The following is a 21,898-nucleotide window of genomic DNA, read 5'->3' as shown; positions in this document are numbered from 1 at the left end:
AAATTACAGCCCCTGGGAACCATCCTCAGAAGGCATGGATTATCCTTCCACTGCTATGCTGACGACTGTCAGATTTATCTGCCTCTGAAGCAGAAAGATGACTTCTCTATTAAGCCACTTCTAGCATCTCTAGAAGACATTAAATCTTGGATGTCCCTAAACTTTCTAAGTTGTAATTCATGCAAAACTGAGCTGATTCTGTTTGGTCCTAGTGGACCATGTGAAACCTCCGCTATTGATTTGGGACCCCTGGCAGAGTATTTTAAACCTGTTGTTACAAACCTGGGTTTAAAGATTGACAGTGATTTTAAATTAGACAGTCAAATTAGGGCTACTGTCAAGTCCAGTTTTTATTATTTAAGGCGCTTGGCAAAGATAAGACCTATTTTATCTCAGCCGCATTTTGAAACAGTAACCCATGCTTTTATTCCATCTCATTTGGATTACTGTAATGTGCTGTATTGTGGAGTTAGTCGGTGTCTTCTCTCTCGTCTGCAGCTGGTCCAAAATGCTGCTGCACGACTTTTAACCAGAACTCGTAAAAGAGAGCGCATAACTCCCATCATCGCCTCACTCCATTGGCTGCCTGTATATCTTAGAGTTCATTTTAAAATTCTCATGTTTATTTTTAAATGCTTAAACGGTCTTGCCCCAACTTACCTCTCTGAGCTTCTGCATCCTTACTCACCCCCCAGGTCTCTCAGGTCAGCTGACAAGCTGCTCCTGGAGGTACCCAGGTCCAAGAGGAAGCTCAGAGTGGGCGGGGCCTTCTCTGCCCCAGCACATTAGAGAGGCCCCCTCACTGTCCACTTTTAAAACACGTCTTAAAACCCATTTTTACTCCTTGGCTTATGACACAGTCTGACCCTGATTTTATTGTTTTAAATGTGATTCTAATTATCATTTTATACTATTTTATTATTGTTTTTGCTATTTGTGTCAATATTATTGTTTTAAATGTCATTTTAATTTTTTTTATTATTATTATTTTTCTTATTCTTTAACATGTTCAATGTATCATGTTTGGCATGTCAAGTGTTCAGCACTTTGTGTTCAGCTGGGGGCTGATCTGAAAGTGCTATATAAATAAATTGCTTGCTTGCTTAATGCTGTGAATACTTTCAGAATAAAAGCACTCGGAGTACACGGAGGTGCATCCACATTTCGTGCTCTTAACTGAATGAGTTAGAAACTGCACTCGGATCAGCGTGAACCTGAGTCTGCTTCTGACCCGCTCTCTGCTGTGTTCAGGTGTACTGAAACTCCCTGTCCAGGACTTACTGGGTCCACTGGCACACGGTGGAGATCCTGGGCAGCGGCAGCAGCAGTCAGGCCGAGAAGGAGACACAGGAGAAGGCCTCCTCGCTGACAGAGACGCTCAAACTCTCAGCAGGTAAGAGCCGAGCACCGTCCGCTGCTCCTTTGCTTTCCTCCGCAGTCTGAGCACGTCTCTTCTTCTCTCAGTGAGCCAGACCTTCTTCTCGAAGCCTCCCGGTCTCTACTCTCTACCCTACCTGTCCGAGGGTCTGAACATGGAGCCGGTCACTCTGAGCAGAGCCGAGTGGTGGGAGATCCTCTTCTTCATCAAGAAACTGGAGCCGAAGCAGCAGCAGGAGGTCAACGGCGTCCTGCTGCAGAGCCTCGACGACCAGGTAGGAGACCCCTTCGTCTTTGAGTTTTAAAGTCAGAGCGCGGGGAGGCGGATCATTGCGGTGAGAGGACCTGACCGTCAGCTGCCTGTGACATAAGAGTGCCGCTAAATCACCTTATGTCCTTTGATAAGAGTCGCTGCGCGAGAAGCTGAAACATTCTCTAAAAATAAAAATCAGTCTGCAGAGTTTATCGCGGCGACGGTGAGCGAGGGCGCCTCCCAGTCACATGGTACAAAGCAGCCTGAGCCTGAGGGCGGGACGGCGGCCGCCTGGCTTGTCTGCGTTGAGCGGTGAAATGTGATCTGGGTTTGTGGTTTGAAAAGCCTGCTTGTCACCACGTCTGTCCTCAGGAGGCGGAGCTGGACGACTTGTCTCTCATCGGCCTGTCGGTGCCCGGAGACGTGGCCAAGAAGCTGCTGCACTACCTGAAGCAGAAGCTGCCATCGTCGTGCCTCGGCGACCTGCTGTGCTCCCACGCCTTCACCAAACATTACCTGAAGAGAGGCGGAGCCAGCCTAGAGGACGAAGAGCTGCTGGGTAAGAAAACAAACAACACGCCTCTCGTAAGGCGCGTCCTCGACACACCCTTGTCTCACTGTGCTCGTTTGTGCGTCTCTGCAGCTGAAAGCTCGTCCGGGCTGGGTGGAGGTGGTGGAGGAGGGCAGGGCTTCTCGTCTGCCTCGACCTCCTCGTCCTCAGCGATGGGCTCCATCTCCAAAAAGGCCAAGAAAGAGCTTCCTGTGGATTCTGGCTGTTGCAACTCTGAGACGGAGAGTGACCTACCCACAGAGGACGTCAGCAAATACCCCGACGACCTGGAGGACAAGATGAAAGGTGGGGGCGGGGCCTGTTCCAGACTTGGTTCAGGTATCAGAGCGAGCTGTTACTCACCTGTGTTCTCTTCCTGCAGTGTTTAACAACCCATGGGTGCAAGGCAAGAAGACTGTGCTGGAGAAGCTGGGGGAGGTGGTGGACGTCCTGAAGAAGGGCGGGTCGAGCTCAGACCACGCCCAGCAGCTCGACGCGCAGGAGAAGGACACCACGAGGAGAGACTCGGCCCAGACTGTACGGTGAGACACCGCCAAACGGTTTCCTGTGTCGTCCCGATGTTAACCTTCACCCTCGGTATGTGGGCGGAGTCTCGTCACAAACGCGGTCAGATTGCCTTATTTCTTTGTGGCGTTACCGTAAAAACTTGACCTGCTGCGCTGGCGGGCGCTGGTTGTGATAGTGTTTGGCAGGAAGTAGAAGGTGACGGCGTGTTACTCTCATAGGGACAAAGTGCTGAAGCTGCTGGTGGAGCTGCTCGGCTCCGCCTCCAAAGACGTGGTCGTCAACACGCTCCGATTGACCCACCTCCTCATGCTCAAGTACGAGTGGAGGGTCTCCTTCGCCACCGAGGGTGGGGTCAAAGCCATCCTGTCCTGCATGCAGGAGTTCTCGGGCGTGGTGCATGTGCAGCAGCTGGCGCTGGCGGTGAGAAAACTTCTGTTCATTGCTCATCTGCCGCTTTGCTGTGAAATGATTCCTGACTGGCTCCTCCCCCTCTCAGACTCTGAAGGTCATCACGGGCGCCAGCAAACACGACCTGCGCAGCGTAGGCAGCAGCCCGCCGCTCTCCGAGTCAGGCACCCAGATGATGCTGGAGATCTTTGCCAGCATCGGCTCGGCCACGCCCGAGGGCTCCAGAGGCCTGCTGGACGCCATTCCGGCCGCCATCGACCTCATGCTGACCACAAAAGGGTGAGTGACTTTTGGGTCGGCGAGTACAGTTAACGCCGTGTGCTCGCCGCGTTGACACTGCCTTCTCTGTGCAGCTGCGTGCCGTCGGTGAGGAACAGGCTACTCGTCATCATCATGCTCATCTCCAACCACAAGAGCCTCGCGGAGCAGCTGGTCGCCTGCAACGTCACCAGCGTCCTGAAGAAGTGTCTGAGTCTGTCCCGTGCCGAGACCATGCTCGCCATCATTGCGCTCAACCACATCTCCATGGTGCACAAGCTGGAGAGCAAAGGTACGCACGCTTTGGATCACTCCCGCCAAAGTCCATTCAGATTTGTGCTAATTTTAACTCGTGCTCGTTAACCTGCGCGCTCAGAGAGCCGCGAGCAGCTCGACTTCAAGGACACGGAGCTGCAGATGCTGGTCGTCAGTCTGAAGGAGATGACGGCCACCAAGGAGGTGATCCAGACGCTGGAGCAGCTGCTGTGTGACGACGCCTCACAGCTGGAGGAGGAGCGCAGCCAGGTGATGTGACGCACGCATGAGCACACGTGCACGCGCCGCAGGTGTGTTTTCTAACCCCGGGTCTTGTCTCCGTGCAGGTGACTCACAGTCGGGACACCTACCAGGACCTGGACCGTCTGATTGAGCAGCACCGAGGCGATCGGGCCGTCCAGCTGTCCATCCTCAGGTATGCTGACCTCTGACCCTGCTCACCTTGATGATGATTGATCAAAATGCTGTGTTCAGGTGCAACAGGTGCTGGTAAAGGGGTGTGCACTCCCACCGCCGCCACACGTTTATAGCTCAGTCACGTTGTGCAGCTTCTTCCTGAGTGGATGTAATATGTTTAATATTGATGAGGATGCTCTTGTCTGATTGGCTCTTTACGCTCCCGCAGGATCCTGAACAAGTTCCTGGACAACTACCAGGAGGACGTGCTGCCGTGGCACGAGAGCATCGAGCCCTGCCTGTCCTCCATGACGGCCTTCATCAATGACAGAGAGGTCAGCTAGCTCCGAGCGCACTCACAGGTAAAGCTGCCAACATCCGCTAACCTCCCGCTTCCTCCCGCAGGTGGTGCAGCTCTTCATCCGCTTCCTGTACCGGCTGGCGTCTCTGAACAAAGACTACGCCGTGGTCATGTGCCGCCTGGGGACCAAGGAGGCGCTGGTGAAGGCGCTGGACAAGCACAGCACCAACCTGCTGCTGGTCACCGAGCTCCGAGGCCTCATCACCGACTGCGAGAAGTACGCCAGCCTCTACAAGAAGATGACCACCAGTGTCCTCGCAGGATGCATCCAGGTACACGGGGGTGGGGCTTCTGTCACCTGGAGACGATCCTGGCTCGGTTGAAAGCAAACGTAAAGCAACGTCTTCCCGTTTCCTGTCAGATGGTGCTGGGGCAGATCGAGGAGCACCGCCGCAGCCACCAGCCAATCAACATTCCCTTCTTCGACGTGTTTCTCAGGAATCTGTGCCAAGGTTGGTTAAATCCTGACGTTTCACCGCAAAACAAAAGAATAGTGAACGTCCAATCCTGGTCGAGTGTCAGGCGTGGCAGCCACCCGCTGCCGTGCGAAACGGGCTTAGCTCGCTCATGACTGACGTCTCAGTAACCAATGAGCATGCAGTGTGACAGTCAGAGCCGCCCCCTCAGTGTTCACCGTAGGTTGGAGAACAGATGTCCATCTTTTATATACAGTGTGTGTGTTATTGTTGGTGCTGATTTAAATCCAGCCCTGAGTGTCACAGGTGGAGGATGGCATCAGGTGGTGTGTTTCCTCAAAGGCTGCTGATAATCGGCGTCGCTCTGGTTTCACAGCTCGCTGAGCTCCGTGAGCAGAGCCGCTTCACGCTGCCCTCCGGTGGTGGTTTTCTACCTTAAATCTGCAGTGGGAGGGGCTGTTGGCGCACTGGGGGAGGTGTGCTTCTAACTGTCTGTGCTGCGTCCAGGGTCCAGCGCGGAGCTGAAGGCGGACAAATGCTTCGAGAAGGTGGAGGTGTCGTCCAATCACCATCGAGTGAACAAGCTGACCGACAAGAACCCGAAAACCTACTGGGAGTCCAACGGCGGCACTGGCTCGCACTTCATCAACATCTTCATGCACAGAGGCGTCATCATCAGGTAGGCGGGACCCCAGCTCCTCGCTGTCTCCTTCCGCCACTCGGGTAATGCTGACACCTGACAGTCTGTGTCTCCGCTCAGGCAACTCGCCATCCTGGTGGCCAGCGAGGACTCGAGCTACATGGCGGCCCGGATTCTGGTCCTGGGGGGAGACGAGCCCACCAACATCAACACGGAGCTCAACACGGTGAGTGCGAGTCTCCATACAATTCGTGCTGCGCTCGCTCAGAGCGTTCCCTCACCCGTCTCGTCTGCATCTCCGCAGGTGAACGTGCCGCCGTCGGCCAGCCGCGTGGTTCTGTTGGAGAACATGACCCGGTTTTGGCCCATCGTCCAGATCAGGGTCAAGCGGTGCCAGAAGGTCAGACCGAGTTCACGTCAGCTTCCTTCACCTTCCCGTCCTCTCGCTGACCCCTCCCTCTCTGTCACAGGGCGGTGTCGACACCCGCGTCCACGGCTTCGAGGTTCTCGGTCCGAAGCCGACGTTCTGGCCCGTTTTCAAGGAGCAGCTGTGCTGCCGGACCTACCTGTTCTACAGCACCAAGGCCCACACCTGGTGTCAGGAGGTGATGGAGGACAAGACGCAGCTGTTGCAGCTCTTCAACAAGTATGAATACTGCATACAGAGTACTGCCGCTCTCTAGCACGTACAAGTACTGCAGGAAATACTATTAAAATGACGTGACAGTACTGTAAAGTACAGCGTGTCAGAAAGCAAAGATGATGTTTTCTGTAATGGACGCAGAAGCCTGCAGGAAATGTTAGAGCACAAAGTTTTACATGCAAACCGTTCACATGTACTCAGACTGTGGGCGTGTCCAATGACAGTCCAGCTCGCTGTGAGCGTGTCTGCGCAACCACGAGAAACTCGCCAAGCCGCTCTAACGGCGTTTCAGTCGTGACGATGAACGGCTGCAGTACAACTACTCACTGAAAATACTGTTAGAGTACTAGTAAGTACTCTGTTACTGCATCTAGTCAAGTACAAGTATCTGGAAAAACTGGTGTCTGTGTGTGTGTGTGTGGTTAGACTGAACAGCGCTCTAAGACATGAGCAGATGTTTGCCGATCGTTTCCTGCCGCACGCCAAGGAGGCCGAAGCCCTGCGTCGAACCTGCTGGGAGGCTCTGATCACCCCTGTCATTCACAGCATCACAGGTACACACAGGGACACACACACACACACAGCGACACACAAAGAGACACACACACACACACAGCGACACACACAGAGACACACACACACACACACAGAGACACACACACACACAGAGACACACACACACACACAGAGACACACACACACACACACAGCGACACACACAGAGACACACACACACACAGCGACACACACACAGACACACACACACACAGCGACACACACACAGGTGTCTTCATGAATACATCTTTTGTGGTTTTTGTGTGTAGTTGTTCACGTTGTCTTGCTGTATTATGTCTGTCGGAGATTTTGAGGTTAGTTTTCTGTGTTTGTTGATTTGATCAAAGCGTTTGGATTCATGTCTGTAGAAACATGGTTTCCTTTCCCGTTACAGCCGCAGGTCGTCCTCGTTGATTAGATTATTAATTATTGAATTCTAATGTTTTATTTTATGACCTCGTTAAAGCGGACCGTCTGTCGGCCCGATGTCTGTGTGTTCCCAGAATCCTCTGCGTGCAGCCCTCTGTCCTGGTTGCTCAGTGAATATCTGGATAACTCGGAGGCGCCTCGCCGCTGTAAGAGTCAGGCCACCATCTTTAACTCCCGAGTGAGGTGGCTCACGCACCTGCTGGTCCACGTGGACACGAGCCAAGTGGACGGCGAGGAGCTCAAACCGCCCGTCAAATCCAGTGAGTCGGAGCATGTTCGTGGCTTTTTTTGTGATAGCTTCCTCGTGTTTTTCTGACTTCCTGTTGGGTTTGTCTGATCCTGGGATTAAAGTGCATTAGTTTGTCTTTAGGTGTCAGTGGTGGTCGGGGTCAGAGGATCTTTGATGATACAAACAGGAAGTTCTGTTTCAGGAGCAATGTGTGTTTAAAAGCTGACCTTTGACCCTTTGTGGATACTAATAACTTAAAGGAGTTTATTTTGTCTCCAGAAGGTCTCAACAGAATCAAAGAGCTGAAGAGTAAGTAAGAGCAAAGTTCAGAGGCCACGTCTGTTTCAGGGTCCAGCTGCGCTCCTCCTCCCTCCTCCTCTCTGAGCCAATCAGGTCGAGCGTTCTTATCTGACCTCGACCGCAGTCTCAGATCTGCCATCCTGTCTGAGTCTGCCGTTGTCACGGTGACTGTGAGGACAGTTTAAGTGACCTCACAGTGAGGGTGATGATGGCTGCTTGATGTCAGCCGTGCTTCACACTCACCTGTGACTCCAAAAAAACAGCTGGGCTTGAAGGTCCAAGGGGTCAAAGTGCACGTCAGGGTCGGCATGAGTCGGACCGATCTCACTTTTCTTCCTGCCGTTGAAAGAAAAGCAAAACGCAAGCTCGTCCGCCATCTCCGGGTTGGACCGTAACGCCGTCGTATTTCATCCCGAACAAAAGAAAACGCAGACTCAACCTGACGCCTTCTGAGGGTGAGTGCCCACCATTCAGGCCACGGGGACGCCGTCGCAGGTCGGTCATGGGGAGAGTTTAAAAAGATTTCAGTCTCCATAAAAACAGTGATCTCGTGTCGTCCTTTTAGTTATCATTGTCGGCATTCAAACATCCCACAGAGCTGATGATTGGGCGGAGCTTAAACCTCTGGGGTCGACGGACACCCCGGTTCGTCAAAATCACATGACCAATTTAAGACGACACAGCTACAAGATGCAGCGACTCTGAGTCTCAATTTCAACTTGGGTCGAAAGTAGAGCTGGGCGATATAAGATTTTTTCATATCACGATATGTTTTTTTCATTTCAGGCGATAACGATATATATCACGATATAAGCCAAATAACTATATTTGTAAGATTTAAATGTGCCGTTGCTCACAAGTAAAATGTGAAATAATCAACAGGTTGTTTTGATTTAAATATTTATTTCCCATAATAAGTTCAACAGGGTAGATGTACTTAACCCTTTAAAGCCGGTCAGAGCGGGCACGCTCTGTTTTGCGTAACTATTTTTAAATCCCGGTAGCTCTGCAACCACGTAAGCTAGCGCAATAATTTTTTTTGCATATGAAACCGGAGGAGTTGTACTTACATCTTGTGCCATCAGCTTGTCCTAGGTCACAGTTTCCTTCCACATATAGCTTTGCAAAAACTGCATAAAAAGCGCTTGCAGCAACAAAAACATAATATTCCAGAAACACGCTTTGCCGATCCGATCAGCTGTTTGTAACACTTGCTACGTTGGAATAGACGTCAGCGCGAATGATTGCATGTCCGCCATTACCTGCCCGAAACCGCAAGTGACGTTATTTTTGCGGAAATGTAGTTTTTTACCATCAGGGCCTCATGAGCCTATTCTGGTGTTTTTAAAAGTTTTCTTTGACTTTATGACTTTCTGTGTCGTTTCTGGGATGCTTAGGACTCATATTGCACTGCTGGAAATAGTTTATTTTGATTCATATGCTGCTTTTTTGCAAATTTGCAGTATAATATTTATTTTGGTTTTTCCTGCAGTATATAAAAATTGGTGTATTTCAAAAATAAAACTATGAAGACACTCAAAACAAATTTCCTGTGGTAAGAAACTATTTTGTGCAACTTTTTTGTATTTACAGTTTTGAGGGATAAGCCTCTTAAATTTCTCTAACTAGAAATATATGTTAAAAAAACAAAAACGATTTTCAATTTTTTTGTAGTTTATTGCACTTTTTTGCAATTTATGTAATTACTATGCACTTAATGCAGACATATTATTAAAATCTGGGCTATAGTGGTTGTATTGATGTATATCAAGTTGAAATGCTCCCAAAAATGGCACTACAGCATGTAAAAATATAATATAAGCTCTGGCGGACTTTGTTCTATGGTAGGTCTTAAAGGGTTAAGGAACATGAGACTTTTTCAGATAAATAAAGGCAAATATTGCAAACTACACAAAAGGCAGCTGCTAAAGCGTTTAAGTTTCAAAACAGAACAAACAAAACAGGCTACTAAATTGTCAATTCCACTTAGAAACAAAATATTAATTCTAAAAATAAATCTTAGTTTGTTTTACAGAAGAACAGACAAAATTGACTAACTTTTGTCAATATCAAATAAACTGAGAACTAAAAGGAAATTCTCAATCTCTCCTTGTTGTATAGCTTAGCTTTTCAAACAGTTTTAACAGTTACGTTAGTCTGACAAAAGCCGAATGACGAATTAGCGCTTCCAGTCAGAGATTGAGCATGCACCAGTTTATTGTATTTCCAGACTTGCTTTCGGCACAATTTACAGTGCACGCTACTCTGTTTTTTGTCAGACTTGAAGTAGCCGAAATACCTTCACACTACGGAACTTCTATGGCTCTTCCGTTCAACAGTCTCTCCGGCATTGGAACCATCATCTGTTTTCTCTTCGGTAACCTTCGGTCACGCTCTCGGTTGATTTTTCTCTAGTCAGCACACTCATTTCCTCCATTACCCGGGCGGCACGGCGGCTGGCTGCTTCCCAAACAAATACACGTGTGCGGCTTGGCACTTGTGCTGTACGTAACAAGTCACGTGACGTGACGCTGTGGCTGTGATTGGTTCGGCTCTGCGCTAGTTAATTTGGATTGGCTGTTCTTTTTTTTTTTTTTTAAGAGGACAAGAGCGGTGAGGCCTATCGCAATAGTTTAATTTTTCTATCGAGAAAAAGTTATTTCGCAATACATATCGTTATCGTTCTATCGCCCAGCTCTAGTCGAAAGTGCAGATGTCAAACTATACAGCAGTTTTTGAATTGTGTCGATGGGCCACGTAAAACCAGAGTTATGATAAAAAATACACGCGATGTTTTTTCTGAACAAAACAGTTTACAGCGGGAAGAACGGCAAAAACGGCATTTTCACGGACAGCGCTAGCAAACAGAAAAAACAGCCCTTCCCTATTGGTGTTAGTTTACCATGTCAGCCAATCAAAAAATGATTAGTGACGTTTAGCGTGTTTGGAGGCTGTAGTTAGTGTGTTGTGTAGTCATTGTTTTATATTGTGTGTCAGTTATACTGCTGAATTTCATATTTGCTCCAAAAAAGCCGTCAAAGGCAGATTCCAGTGTAAACTGGACTGATGCACCTCCTGCTGTCAGACCTGCAGGGTTTAGGCCTGTGGTGTTCTCCTCTGTCTTATACTGAACACAAACTAGTTTATTGGACAGGCACAAATAATTTGTGTGCCTTCTCATTTGATGCAGAACACCTGATTGTTCTGTAAATAGATGTAAATGGTTATATAAGACACGCCTGAGGCCTTGGCTGCATTTTTAGGTAAATAGTACCATATAACTTTGTTGTTTGCAAAACTTGTGCATAATTTTTAGAAATGTATAATTTCTATTTGCATTTCAAGTTATGAAAATGATTCGTTAAACATGTTTGTGGGTTTTAGAGTAAAATATAACTTTTTTCTACTCTGATTTTGAATTTTTTGTCTGAATTTAGATCAATTGTGCTAATATAGTCAAAATGAAAAAATAACCTCAAAAAATATCTGAGGTGGTGCTGAAAATAATGATACCAAACAAGGCAAGATAAACAGTTTTTAAAGGTGAAATATAGAGGTAGAATCAAAAACAGCCAATTACACGCTGGACCCCAGAGGGTTAAAGACTTCAGCATGACTGTCGGGAACCTCCAGGCCGTCACAGTGAACGTGTTGCAAGAAATCGACACAAAATTCAATATTTTCGGGATGTGAACTGCTCTGTGACCTGCACTCGCCGAGCGCGTCGTCAAAAACAAAAAAAGGAATCGACATGAAGCGATGACGAGCTGGTCGCAACTTTACTAAACCAGAAAAGGAAGAAACAGATTCTGGGTTCATGCAGCTCTTGTAGGCAGGCAGCAGCAGTGAGGAGTTCCTGGTTTGATCCTGCAGCTGAAGCTGGATGGTTTCACGCTGGTTTCTTAATGTTTCAGGGTGTTCGTGATGGTTTTAAGACGTTCAGGATGTCAGCAGTTTGAGCTCCTGTTGGCACCTGAGTGACACTGAGCAGGTGTAGGTGAACGTCTGCGGTAAAACGGGTCGGTGTCACTGTTTGTCTTCAGCACCGGCGTGCGTTTTGAGCAACAGCACCAATCCGATGTGTTTATACATCTGATTGGTCAGATGTGTTTATACGTATCTGAAACATCAACCTTGATCTGAAAAATAAATGCCACACATTCGTTGTGCACAGTGATGCGTTCGGTGTGAACAGCTGTGTTACGAATAGATCAAATATTTGCATTGAATTTACACGTCTGCTGTTTAAAACCTCACAAAGGAAACATCAAAGACTCGCAGCATTGAACAATCGCCTGTTCCTGTTTGTCCGTCAGATCAGAACATACTGAGAGGAGGTGAAGCTTGTTGTTTGTGGTGCGTTTGTGAGTCGGATTTAAAGTGAACCCTCCGGTTTTTAAACGGTGGCATGGCGCTCTGTTTTGGTGCAGTACCCCCTCCTCACCAGCAGAGGCGATTAAAACGTTCCTGAGAGGGCGGAGGCGTTGCAGTCGGACCCTGTTAGTTTGGTTTTTACGCTTTGACATTTCATGCGTCCACATGAGGGCAGGAAGCTGGTGTCGCCCCCTGCTGGCTGTTGAAACATGATGTTTGTAGCTGCTGATGCTGGGGGAGGAGTCTGACAGGCAGCCCAAAAGCACCCGTTTTTGTTAGAAACGCCTCCAGCAGGCGGCGCCCGGCGACCTTCCTCGTCCTCATCTGAACCGACTGAAACATTCGGCTTCCTTCAGACAAGCCTGTCCTCCATCTCGTTTTCCTTCAGTTGGGCCGCTCTTTGTTTACTTCCTGTCAGTCCCTGACGCAGTTTCTTTTCAGTGGGAAAAGAAGGACCGACGCTCGGCTTCACTTTTCGTTTGTGGCTACCGCGCTCTCATCTCACCTCCCCGTCACTCATCGCCGGCGAGCATGCGCTCCCCAAATCCGACGTCTGAAATGTCGTCTTCTTGCAGATGGAAGAAAAAAGAGGCCTCCGCAGCCGCCTCCACCTCCTCCTCCTCATCGTCCTCAGCCAAACCCAAAGTGAAGAGCAGCAGCAGCATCGCGGGCATCGCCCTCTGTTGGCAGGGAGTGGTACAACGCCAGGTGAGTCAGCTGTTCAGTGTTGTTTCCTGTTTGAGGGTTTAGATGCTAATGAGCTAAACGTGACTCCTTCCCCTCAGGTGAAGAAGTTCCTGGAGGCAAGCTGCACTCTGCCGGACTTCGTGGAGCGATATCGGCGGCTCTACCTTCGGCTGAAGAACACCATGGAGGAGCTTTTTGGCCAGCAGACCGCCTTCGTCCTAGCCCTGCGGCACGGTTTCTCCGCCGCCCTGTTGCAGCTCTCCATCCTCAGAGCTATGCACGTGAGTGCCTGCGCCGCTGCGCATCCGTCCAAGCTCTCGTGTTCTCGGTGCACGGTGTGACGTTGTTGTGTTTGCTGCACGCAGGTGAGCGAGCGCTTCGCTCAGTACATCGATCAGATGATCCAGGCGAGCGGCATGGCATCCGGCTGTGTGGAGACTCTGGAGCGGCTGCAGCAGTTTCTGGAGCCGATGCTCTTCCTGTCAGGCCTGGAGCTCGCCAGCACCTTCGAGCACTTCTACAGGTGCGATCACACGAGCACCGTGCTGCGCCGAGCGTCCCGCGTTTCTAACGCTCACCGTCTCTCGCTCTGTGCAGGTACTACCTGGGTGACCGGCTGCTGGCTCAGGGGAACGTGTGGCTGGAGCACGCCGTGGCGGAGCAGATCGGCAGTTGCTTCCCGAGCCGCTTCCCGCAGCAGATGCTGAAGAACCTGAGCGAGTCGTCCGAGCTGCAGCAGGAGTTCCACCTGTACCGGCTGCAGCAGCTGCACCGCAGCCTGCAGGAGCACGACCAGGTTGCATGTCTGCCCCGCCCCAAGGTACCCATCGCTGCCTGCAGGGTCTCATTGTGTGTCCTTGTTTCTGCAGGTGATGGAGGAGGCGGAGGCGGAGGTCCAGGTCCTGGTTCTGTCGCCGCGCTGCTGGGCCGTCTCTTCACTCTGCTACCTGGACGAGCCGGCGAAGCACCTCCCCCTGGAGCTCTGCTCCTACCTGAACCAGTTCACCCAGTTCTACACCCACAGTGAGCACCTCCACCCACATCAGCATCCCTATTTCCAACAGCAACCAGTATTACCTCACGCTAACTGACGGATATTACTTCCTGTCTGCAGGTCAGTCCATATACGGTCTGAGCCACTCCAAGCCTCGGCGGGTGCAGTGGACGTGGCTCGGGCACGCCGAGCTGCAGTTCGGCGGCTGGACGCTGCACGTCTCTACGCTGCAGATGTTCGTGCTGCTGCAGTTCAACAGCCAGCAGGTAGCTCCTCGTGGTCTCGCTGCCCGCCACGTTTGTGGCATTGGAGGAGTGAGTGCATAGTTTGATGTGCGTGTGATGTTTGTGTTTCTGTGCGTCTGCAGGAGGTTCGAGTTGACGCTCTGCTGCAGGCAAGTGGCCTCTCCGCCACCGTGCTGCTGCACGCTCTGCTGCCTCTCATTGGCGAGGGCGGGCTGCTGTCCTGCAGCCACCCGGACGACCCCGCCCGAGGTCAGACCCGCCTCACACGGCGTGTGTCAGCACCGCTGTCCGTCTTTTCTGACTTTGCATCTCTTTGCATCAGGTGTGCTGCAGCTGAACGAGCAGGTGGCGTCTCGCAGCCAGGAGGGCGCGCCAGCGTCCGTGTGGCTGCTGCCCAAACAGACGTATCTGAACGTGGACGAGGACGCGGCGGGCACACTGGAGAGGAAGAGGAACTACATCTACTGCCTGATCATCCACATCATGAAGCAGGAGAAGGAGATGCATATCGACAACCTCGTCTTCAAGGTCAGAGGTTGCCTGCCTCCTTCAAAATAAAAGCCCGTGGTGGCATGTCAAGGCTCTGACCTGCGCCGCTCTCTTTCAGGTGCTGGACTCGTGTCAGAAGCAGGAGGCGTCGCGCTCGCCGGGCTCGGGCCGTTTCAGCTGCAGCACCAGCGATGTCCTATCCTGCATCATGCGCGTCATCAGCAAGGGCTGCATCCGCCGCAACGACGAGAACCCGCACATTGTGGAGTTCGTCCCCGAGGACCCGTTCACGCCGCAGAAGGGCCAGGCCCAGTTCTCCTTCAGCAGGGCCGACATCAGGTGTGACCGCGACCTCTGACTTCACACGTGGGTTCAGTCTGTCAGTCTCAGCTAAGCCCCGCCTTTGTTTTACAGACGGCGTTTCTGAACCAGAACAATTCTCATTTCTTCTTCTTTGACTTTATTTTATTCACTCACGTGAGCTTTTTTTTTTTTATAGCACTTTGTCTTTATTATCATCCAATAGGAATGCAGTTGTAGAAAAGGGCGGTGCTGGGGCCTGCGGCGGTCTGCCAGCCTCAAACGAGGCCACAGACTCGAATGGGCTGTAAATTTCGATTGATTTTGATCGGCTCAACGTTTATCTGATCGGCCGATCGATCAGAAATCGGACGTCTGTGAAACGAAGCTGCTGAAATGGATCAGACACGATATTGTAAATATTGTTTGACCTTTGACATCTGTTCACATCACACCAAATCCGAACTCGACTTTAAAGAGAAGAAGAAAATGAAGTTTAAACGCTGATTTTGTTTGTTCTGATTTAAAATGCTGATTAACGAGCAAACCTTTGACAAATAAACTGATGAGGATCAAACTGAGCTGCAGTGATTCTTCAGAGCTCGTCTCTGTGCGTACAAGTCATCGTTGGATTAAAGAGCACGTGAAACGCTACACGCAGGCCCACGGAGCCCTCAGGCTCTCACACAGCTGTAACGCTGGCTGTGAACCTGGGTTTAAAAACAGGCGTAGCGCCATCTTCTGTCAGGTTGGCGCATGACGTTGTGTGGTTGGCACATTATGATGTCGTTGTCTTGAAGCTGTTATTTCTTCAACCCAGGTTCACAGACAGAGTTGCACCTGCGTCAGTGTCTGAGGGCGGGGCTCCGTGGGGTAAATGAGGCTTTGCGTGTAGCGCTTCACGTCCACGTTAAACTGAGGTTATCGGGACCTGAGCTGCTCTCCTGCAGCGGCTGGTTTCAGCTGTTTATCAGCTGCACATGTTCCGGTTCGGCCCTTACGTTTGACAGCGCCGCGAATGAGAGAGGCGGCAGAATGAAACGATGGACAGACGCTGCTGCTGTCAGACCGTGGGTCATTTCCACGTTCCTCTGACTATGAGAGTCGGTGAGGGCGATAACAATGAGACAAAACATGTCAGGACCAGAAACTGAATAATAATGAGCGTGAGGAGCGCACATGATGAATACAGGTATTACACACACTGCCATGCAGTCGGTGGAGGCGCACACTCCTGTTCCAGCACAGGTTACACAAACAGTCGTAGTCTTTACAAAGGAGCCATCAGAGACGGAGACTTTCAAAAGAACGTAAACCTTCACAAACGCCTTTACTTTTTTAAACAGTGTAAATTTGACAGACTGGTCTGCAGGGGGCACTGTCTCGGTGTCATCTGTTAAATGGTCTGGAGCTGGAGGCGTTTTGGTTTTTATGTTTGTTAGCCATTCAATGAAATGACTCCCAGTTTTCTTCACTGTGAAATAAAAACTGAACTAAGATTGAATGTTAAACACCGATGTGAGCGAGGTGCAATACCACTGTGTGCCACAGGAGGGGGCAGTGAGTCAGTGTTACCTGTATTAAACCAGGTGAGTTTTCAAAGTAAAAGCACCAGTTTGGAGAGTCTGAAACTGATACATTAACTAAAAAATAATCGTATTCATTGATTATCAAAGAGTCCTCCTGCAGTGTGTGAGTGTTCCAGGTGTGTGTGTGTTGCAGTCTGGTGCCTGTGCCGCGGCGGTTTGAGGATGGCGTTCTTGATACCGTTCTTTTCTCGATGGGTCGCACGATGACGCAGGATGAAGTTCGTCAGCTGATGCAGAGGACGGTTCAACAGGTGAGATGCTGCATAGGCGTATGTAAGGTCAGGGGTTCATGGGGCGTAGTCTCCACCCCCTCAGGTGCGTTAGATGACCTCTCTGTCCTCTCAGATTGCGGGGACGCTGAGTCTGGACCTGGACCGGGCCGAGCACCTCCTCATTCACTGTAAGTGGAACGTGGACCTGCTGGTGCAGCGGTACACCGACGACCCTGACGCCATCATCGTGGCCGCCGGACTCAAGGTCCTGAACCCTCAGACGCCGCCGAGCCCCGCCTCCACCTGCCCAGTGTGCCTGAGCCCGTGGAGCTGCGGCATGGAGCTGGTGCCTTCGCTGAGCTGCATGCACTACTGCTGCAGGGTCAGCGCCGCTCTCAGTTCTTGATGTTTGCTGTGGACGTGGCAGGAGTCTGACTGTCTGTGTGTGTGTGTCGTGCAGTCGTGCTGGCAGGAGTACCTGACGGCGAGGATCGAGCAGAACCTGATCATGAACTGCAACTGTCCAATCACAGACTGCCAGGCTCAGCCCACCTCCCAGTTCTTCCTCAGCGTCCTCACTGACAAGGACACCATTGCCAAGGTAACACACCACCTGACCACCCTCAGGTTTGCCTGTCTCGTCTATGGGTGTTAAGCTCCTCCTTCTCCGCAGTATGAGAACGCCCTGCTCAGAGGCTACGTGGAGTGCTGCTCCAACCTGACGTGGTGCACCAACCCTCAGGGCTGCGATCAGATCGTCTGCAACATGGCGACCTTCTCAAAGTGCTGCTGGTCCTCCTGCTTCAGCTGCAACTTCCCCGAGGTCAGAGGTCACCTTACATGCTTTCAGTTTATAGGTGAAGCTGTAGTTCCCACGGGAACCTTGTTTTACCACAGACTGTATAAAAAGATGACCTAAACCTGCATTCTGCCTAGTCTCAAGCAGGGGACAAATCTCCCGAGACGTCTGATTGGCTAAAGTCTCCTGGTCACCTGATCTGGTCCTCCCAGGTCTAACTGAATAAAACATGAAGATTATGCAGAGCATCCTTGTTGGCGGATGCTTTGTCAGTCAAATCCCGTTAGCCAATGAGTGAGCGGCTCCATAGTCAGGTGACTTTCTTGCTCATCGCACCAAACGAAGCACAGAAACCAGTGGGTGCATGTCCATCTTCTCTATACAGTCTGTGTGTTGGAGTCGCAGCACCTGGGTTTCGGGTGACCGCTGCTGCGTTAAACTGTTTAAAGGCCAGATATGTAAACATGCGACCGCTGCCCCCACCCCTCCTGCAGGCACACTACCCAGCGAGCTGCAGTCACATGTCCCAGTGGATGGACGACGGCGGTTACTACGAAGGGATGAGCATGGAGGCTCAGAGCAAACACCTCGCCAAGCTCATCTCCAAACGCTGCCCGAGCTGCCAGGCTCAGATCGAGAAGAACGAAGGCTGCCTGCAGTACGAACGCACACAGACACACACACACACACACAGACACGCACGCGCACAGACGTGCTGGTAACGGTGATGTCAATGACCTCTCTCTTCAGTATGACCTGTGCCAAATGTAACCATGGCTTCTGCTGGCGCTGCCTGAAACCATGGAAACCAACACACAAAGATTCCTACAACTGCTCTGCCATGGTTGGTCCACATGCTGTCATGTGACTACACAAGTCAGCCAATCAGAACAGCAAACAGTGTGAACATTGTGTTCCTTATGGACAGCTGTGGTGAGCTGCTGGCATTAAAGGTGTTATCTGTCTGCAGGTGAGTAAAGCGGCGCGGCAGGAGAAGAAGTTCCAGGATTACAACGAGAGATGCACCTTCCACCATCAGGCCAAGGTATGACCATCAAAGAGCACCGCTGTGGCCCGCTACAGGCCGTGCAGTCAGTACGAAGAGCGCATAAGTATAAATTTGTCAATGCGATAACTCAAGGTGATGTAGGCGCTTCAAATGAACCCCACACCTGCATCTGCTGAAACCCCCGGCCCAGCTCAGGGGTCAGGGTTCTGAAAATACTGTGGATAGCTCCAGGCTAAGGCTGCCGCTGTATTTAATCACACAGTGAAGTAGCTGACAGACCGGGTGGTGTGTGTGTGTGTCTGCAGGACTTTGCCATCAACCTGGAGAACAAAGTGTCGTCCATCAATGAGGCTCTGCAGATGAAGTCTCTGACCTTCGTCATCGACGCCTGTAAAGTCTTCGCTCAGGCTCGGAAGGTATCCTCCCCGTCGTCTTCTTCCTCCTCAGCCGCTCCCGCTGAGGTCGGAGCGGGTCCTTACTGTGCCCTCCGCTCTGTCTGCAGGTGCTGGCCTACTCCTGCGTGTACAGGTACTACAACCAGGAGACAGAGAAGATGGACGTGATGGAGCAGCAGACCGAGGCTCTGGACTTGCACACCAACGCTCTGCAGATCCTGCTGGGTGAGGCTCCGATCCTCTGACCCTCGTCAGGCCTGTGTGAACTGGTCTCACTGGTGTGTCTGCTGGTTTTCTCTCCTCAGACGAGACTTTGCTGCAGTGCACCAACCTGGCCTCGTGCGTGCGGCTGCTGAAACCCGAACACCTGAACACTGGACTCGAGCTGATCCGCCGCATCCAGGAGCGCCTCCTCGCCATCCTCCAGCACTCCACCCAGGTACTCGCTCCAGAACCAGTTTGGTCTACGTGAGACCGACCTGAGAGCAAACTGAAAACGAGCTGGTGAGCCGACGAGCGTCACGGCTCTGATGACAGAACTGGGAACGCACCTCAGCCCGCATCACGGAGCTGCCGCCGTGACCCCCGCACCCTCTGCACCGCCATCCAACGCCACCTCAGGACGTCTGCGAGGGCGCTGGGACAGACGTCCTCCTTCATCCGAACACAGCTGCACCCGCTTTCTCACTTCTGTATCTCACTTCGTGTATTTCCATTCAGAGTATGGAAGCAGGCGAGGGTCAAAATCAGGCACGAGCTCTGAGTTTAAAAAAAGATTTCTACGTCCTGACGTGACCACTTCCTGTTTGTTGGTCGCACTCTAGAGCCCTGCAGGTTTCACCTGTGAGGTCGTGACTTCCTCAGGTCGTCCACTAACCACAAGATCCACATCCCAGTGTCCTGGGGCGCGGTACAAGGTGAGAGACGGGGTTAGGATACTTGGCACTCCCACTGTTATTCTGTAATTATTTTTTGTGCCATTCTTGTTTTGTACCCATCAGCATTCTGCTGTATTTGCACCCTAATATATGAGAACTGAGGAAAACTTACATAATAAGTCTGTTTCATGGAACGTTACTAAAGTAATAAATGCATGAACTAGTTTTTCAGCGTCACTCTGAGACAGGATATTTCTAATTTTAGAGATGTTGCGCAAATGGAAGAAAGCAGTCTTACATATTTGTTTATTATGTGCGTTGAAGGACATGTCCTGGTCAAAAATGACTCCAAGGTTCCTCACAGCGTTACTGGAGGCCAAGGTAATGCCATCCAGAGTATGAATCTGGTTAGATACTATGAAGAGAAAAGTTATTAGAAAGGCAAATGAAGTCAACTAAAAAATCTCTTATCAGATACCATATTTCTAAGATTTTCAGGGCCGAGTACAATAACCTCAGTTTGATCTGAATTAAGAAGCAGAAAGTTAGCGGCCATCCAGGTCTTTATGTCTTTAAGACATTCCTGCAGTTTAACTAATTGGTGTGTGTTATCTGGCTTCATGGACAGATAGAGCTGCGTGTCATCTGCATAGCAGTGTAAATGTATGCTATGTCTTCTAATGATGCTGCCTAAGGGAAGCATGTATAATGTAAACAGAATTGGTCCTAGCACTGAACCCTGTGGAACTCCATAATTAACCTCAGTGTGTGAAGAGGACTCTCCATTTACATGCACAAATTGGAGTCAGATATCAATCAATCAAGGCTTTATTCACCACGTGCAGGTTGCCCTGCAGCCACCTCCTCCAGCTTATCCGGGGGAACACCAAGGCGTTCCCAGGCCAGCCGAGAGATATAATCTCTCCAGCGTGTCCTGGGTCTGCCCCGGGGCCTCCTCCCGGTGGGACATGCCTGGAACACCTCACCCAGGAGGCGCCCAGGGGGCATCCTTGTCAGATGCCCGAACCACCTCAGCTGGCTCCTTTCGATGTGGAGCAGCAGCGGCTCTACTCTGAGCCCCTCCCGGATGGCCGAACTTCTCACCCTATCTCTAAGGGAGAGGCCAGCCACCCTTCGGAGGAAGCTCATTTCTGCCGCTTGTATCCGCGATCTCGTTCTTTCGGTCACTACCCACAGCTCGTGGCCATAGGTGAGGGTAGGGACGTAGATCGACCGGTAAATTGAGAGCTTTGCTTTTACACTCAGCTCCCTCTTCACCACGACGGACCGGTGCAGCGTCTGCATTGGTGCAGCGTCTGCATTGGTGCAGCGTCTGCATTGGTGCAGCGTCTGCATTGGTGCAGCGTCTGCATTGGTGCAGCGTCTGCATTGGTGCAGCGTCTGCATTGGTGCAGCGTCTGCATTGGTGCAGCGTCTGCATTGGTGCAGCGTCTGCATTGGTGCAGCGTCTGCATTGGTGCAGCTGCAGCCCCAATCCGTCTGTCGATCTCCGGCTCCCTTCTCCCATCACTCGCGAACAAGACTCCGAGATACTTGAACTCCTCCACTTGGGGCAGGAACTCATCCCCGACCCGGAGTGGGCACTCCACCCTTTTCCGGCTGAGAACCATGGCCTCAGAATAGAAAGTTGGTCTACAATGGGATACTAGTACTTTTTTTAAGATTACATAGCTTTGTAAGAGAACAGTGCAACATATCAAATATTACCATTCATCATTCTAACAGTGTATATATGACAGAAACATTCATTTCCTGTTTAAGTTAGGATGGAAACTACAAATTGTTGTGATTTATAAATGGTTGTCTGTATATGTGTCATGGACAGGCTTCATGTCATTGGGACTCTCCATAAGCAAAGCAAATAAGAAACAAGTAAATACAAAAGCTTTCAGCTGCTCCCTTTTTCACAAGGGGTCACCACAGCAGGAGACAGTGGGCAAGTATAAAACATGAAGCAAAATGCACTTACCGACAGAAATCTGCACATCTGTCACAAAGCGCTCCTTGCGGGGAAATTTGTGTGGTTTGGCAGCCAGATCTGCAATGGCCCTCATCATTTCATCCCAGAGAGCAGCCACCTTGTCGGGGCGCTCCAGATCCCGAATAGCATCTGATGGTACGGTGAGGACGATGTTTTCAAACTCCAACTCTGCCCACGGTGAAGGAGCTGTGCGCAGCGTTAACCACTCAGCTGCAGTTGTTACACCTGAAAAGAGCAAAAGGGGAACAGACCCATAAAAATGCCTTGGATTATTAAACTTTGTGTACTGGTTTAGAAGAGGGGTAA

General features: G+C 50.7%; 1 pseudogene across 1 annotated transcript; it reads left to right on the top strand.

Annotated features, from left to right (window-relative positions):
- Positions 1–34: 34 nt before the first annotated feature.
- LOC146374149 (cullin-9-like) lies at positions 35–19,953 on the top strand (annotated as a pseudogene). The gene is made up of 40 exons (XR_014802166.1): positions 35–67; positions 1,252–1,393; positions 1,465–1,652; positions 2,003–2,189; positions 2,274–2,486; positions 2,563–2,722; positions 2,927–3,128; positions 3,205–3,395; positions 3,470–3,666; positions 3,751–3,899; positions 3,977–4,065; positions 4,276–4,381; positions 4,452–4,679; positions 4,769–4,859; positions 5,331–5,502; positions 5,584–5,689; positions 5,768–5,863; positions 5,934–6,109; positions 6,533–6,660; positions 7,165–7,350; positions 7,599–7,632; positions 12,569–12,701; positions 12,779–12,961; positions 13,046–13,203; positions 13,278–13,476; positions 13,550–13,703; positions 13,795–13,940; positions 14,042–14,168; positions 14,242–14,447; positions 14,527–14,747; positions 16,431–16,548; positions 16,643–16,891; positions 16,970–17,110; positions 17,183–17,332; positions 17,803–17,966; positions 18,059–18,152; positions 18,279–18,353; positions 18,623–18,733; positions 18,820–18,937; positions 19,018–19,953. The product of XR_014802166.1 is annotated as a cullin-9-like (transcript).
- Positions 19,954–21,898: the final 1,945 nt, after the last annotated feature.

Source organism: Perissodus microlepis, chromosome 14 (assembly GCF_051167445.1).
Source record: "Perissodus microlepis isolate ML-2025 ecotype Zambia chromosome 14, ASM5116744v1, whole genome shotgun sequence".
Classification (NCBI taxonomy): domain Eukaryota; kingdom Metazoa; phylum Chordata; class Actinopteri; order Cichliformes; family Cichlidae; genus Perissodus; species Perissodus microlepis.
The sequence above is the reverse complement of the archived record's forward strand: the minus strand, read 5'-3'. Positions and strand labels throughout refer to the sequence as shown.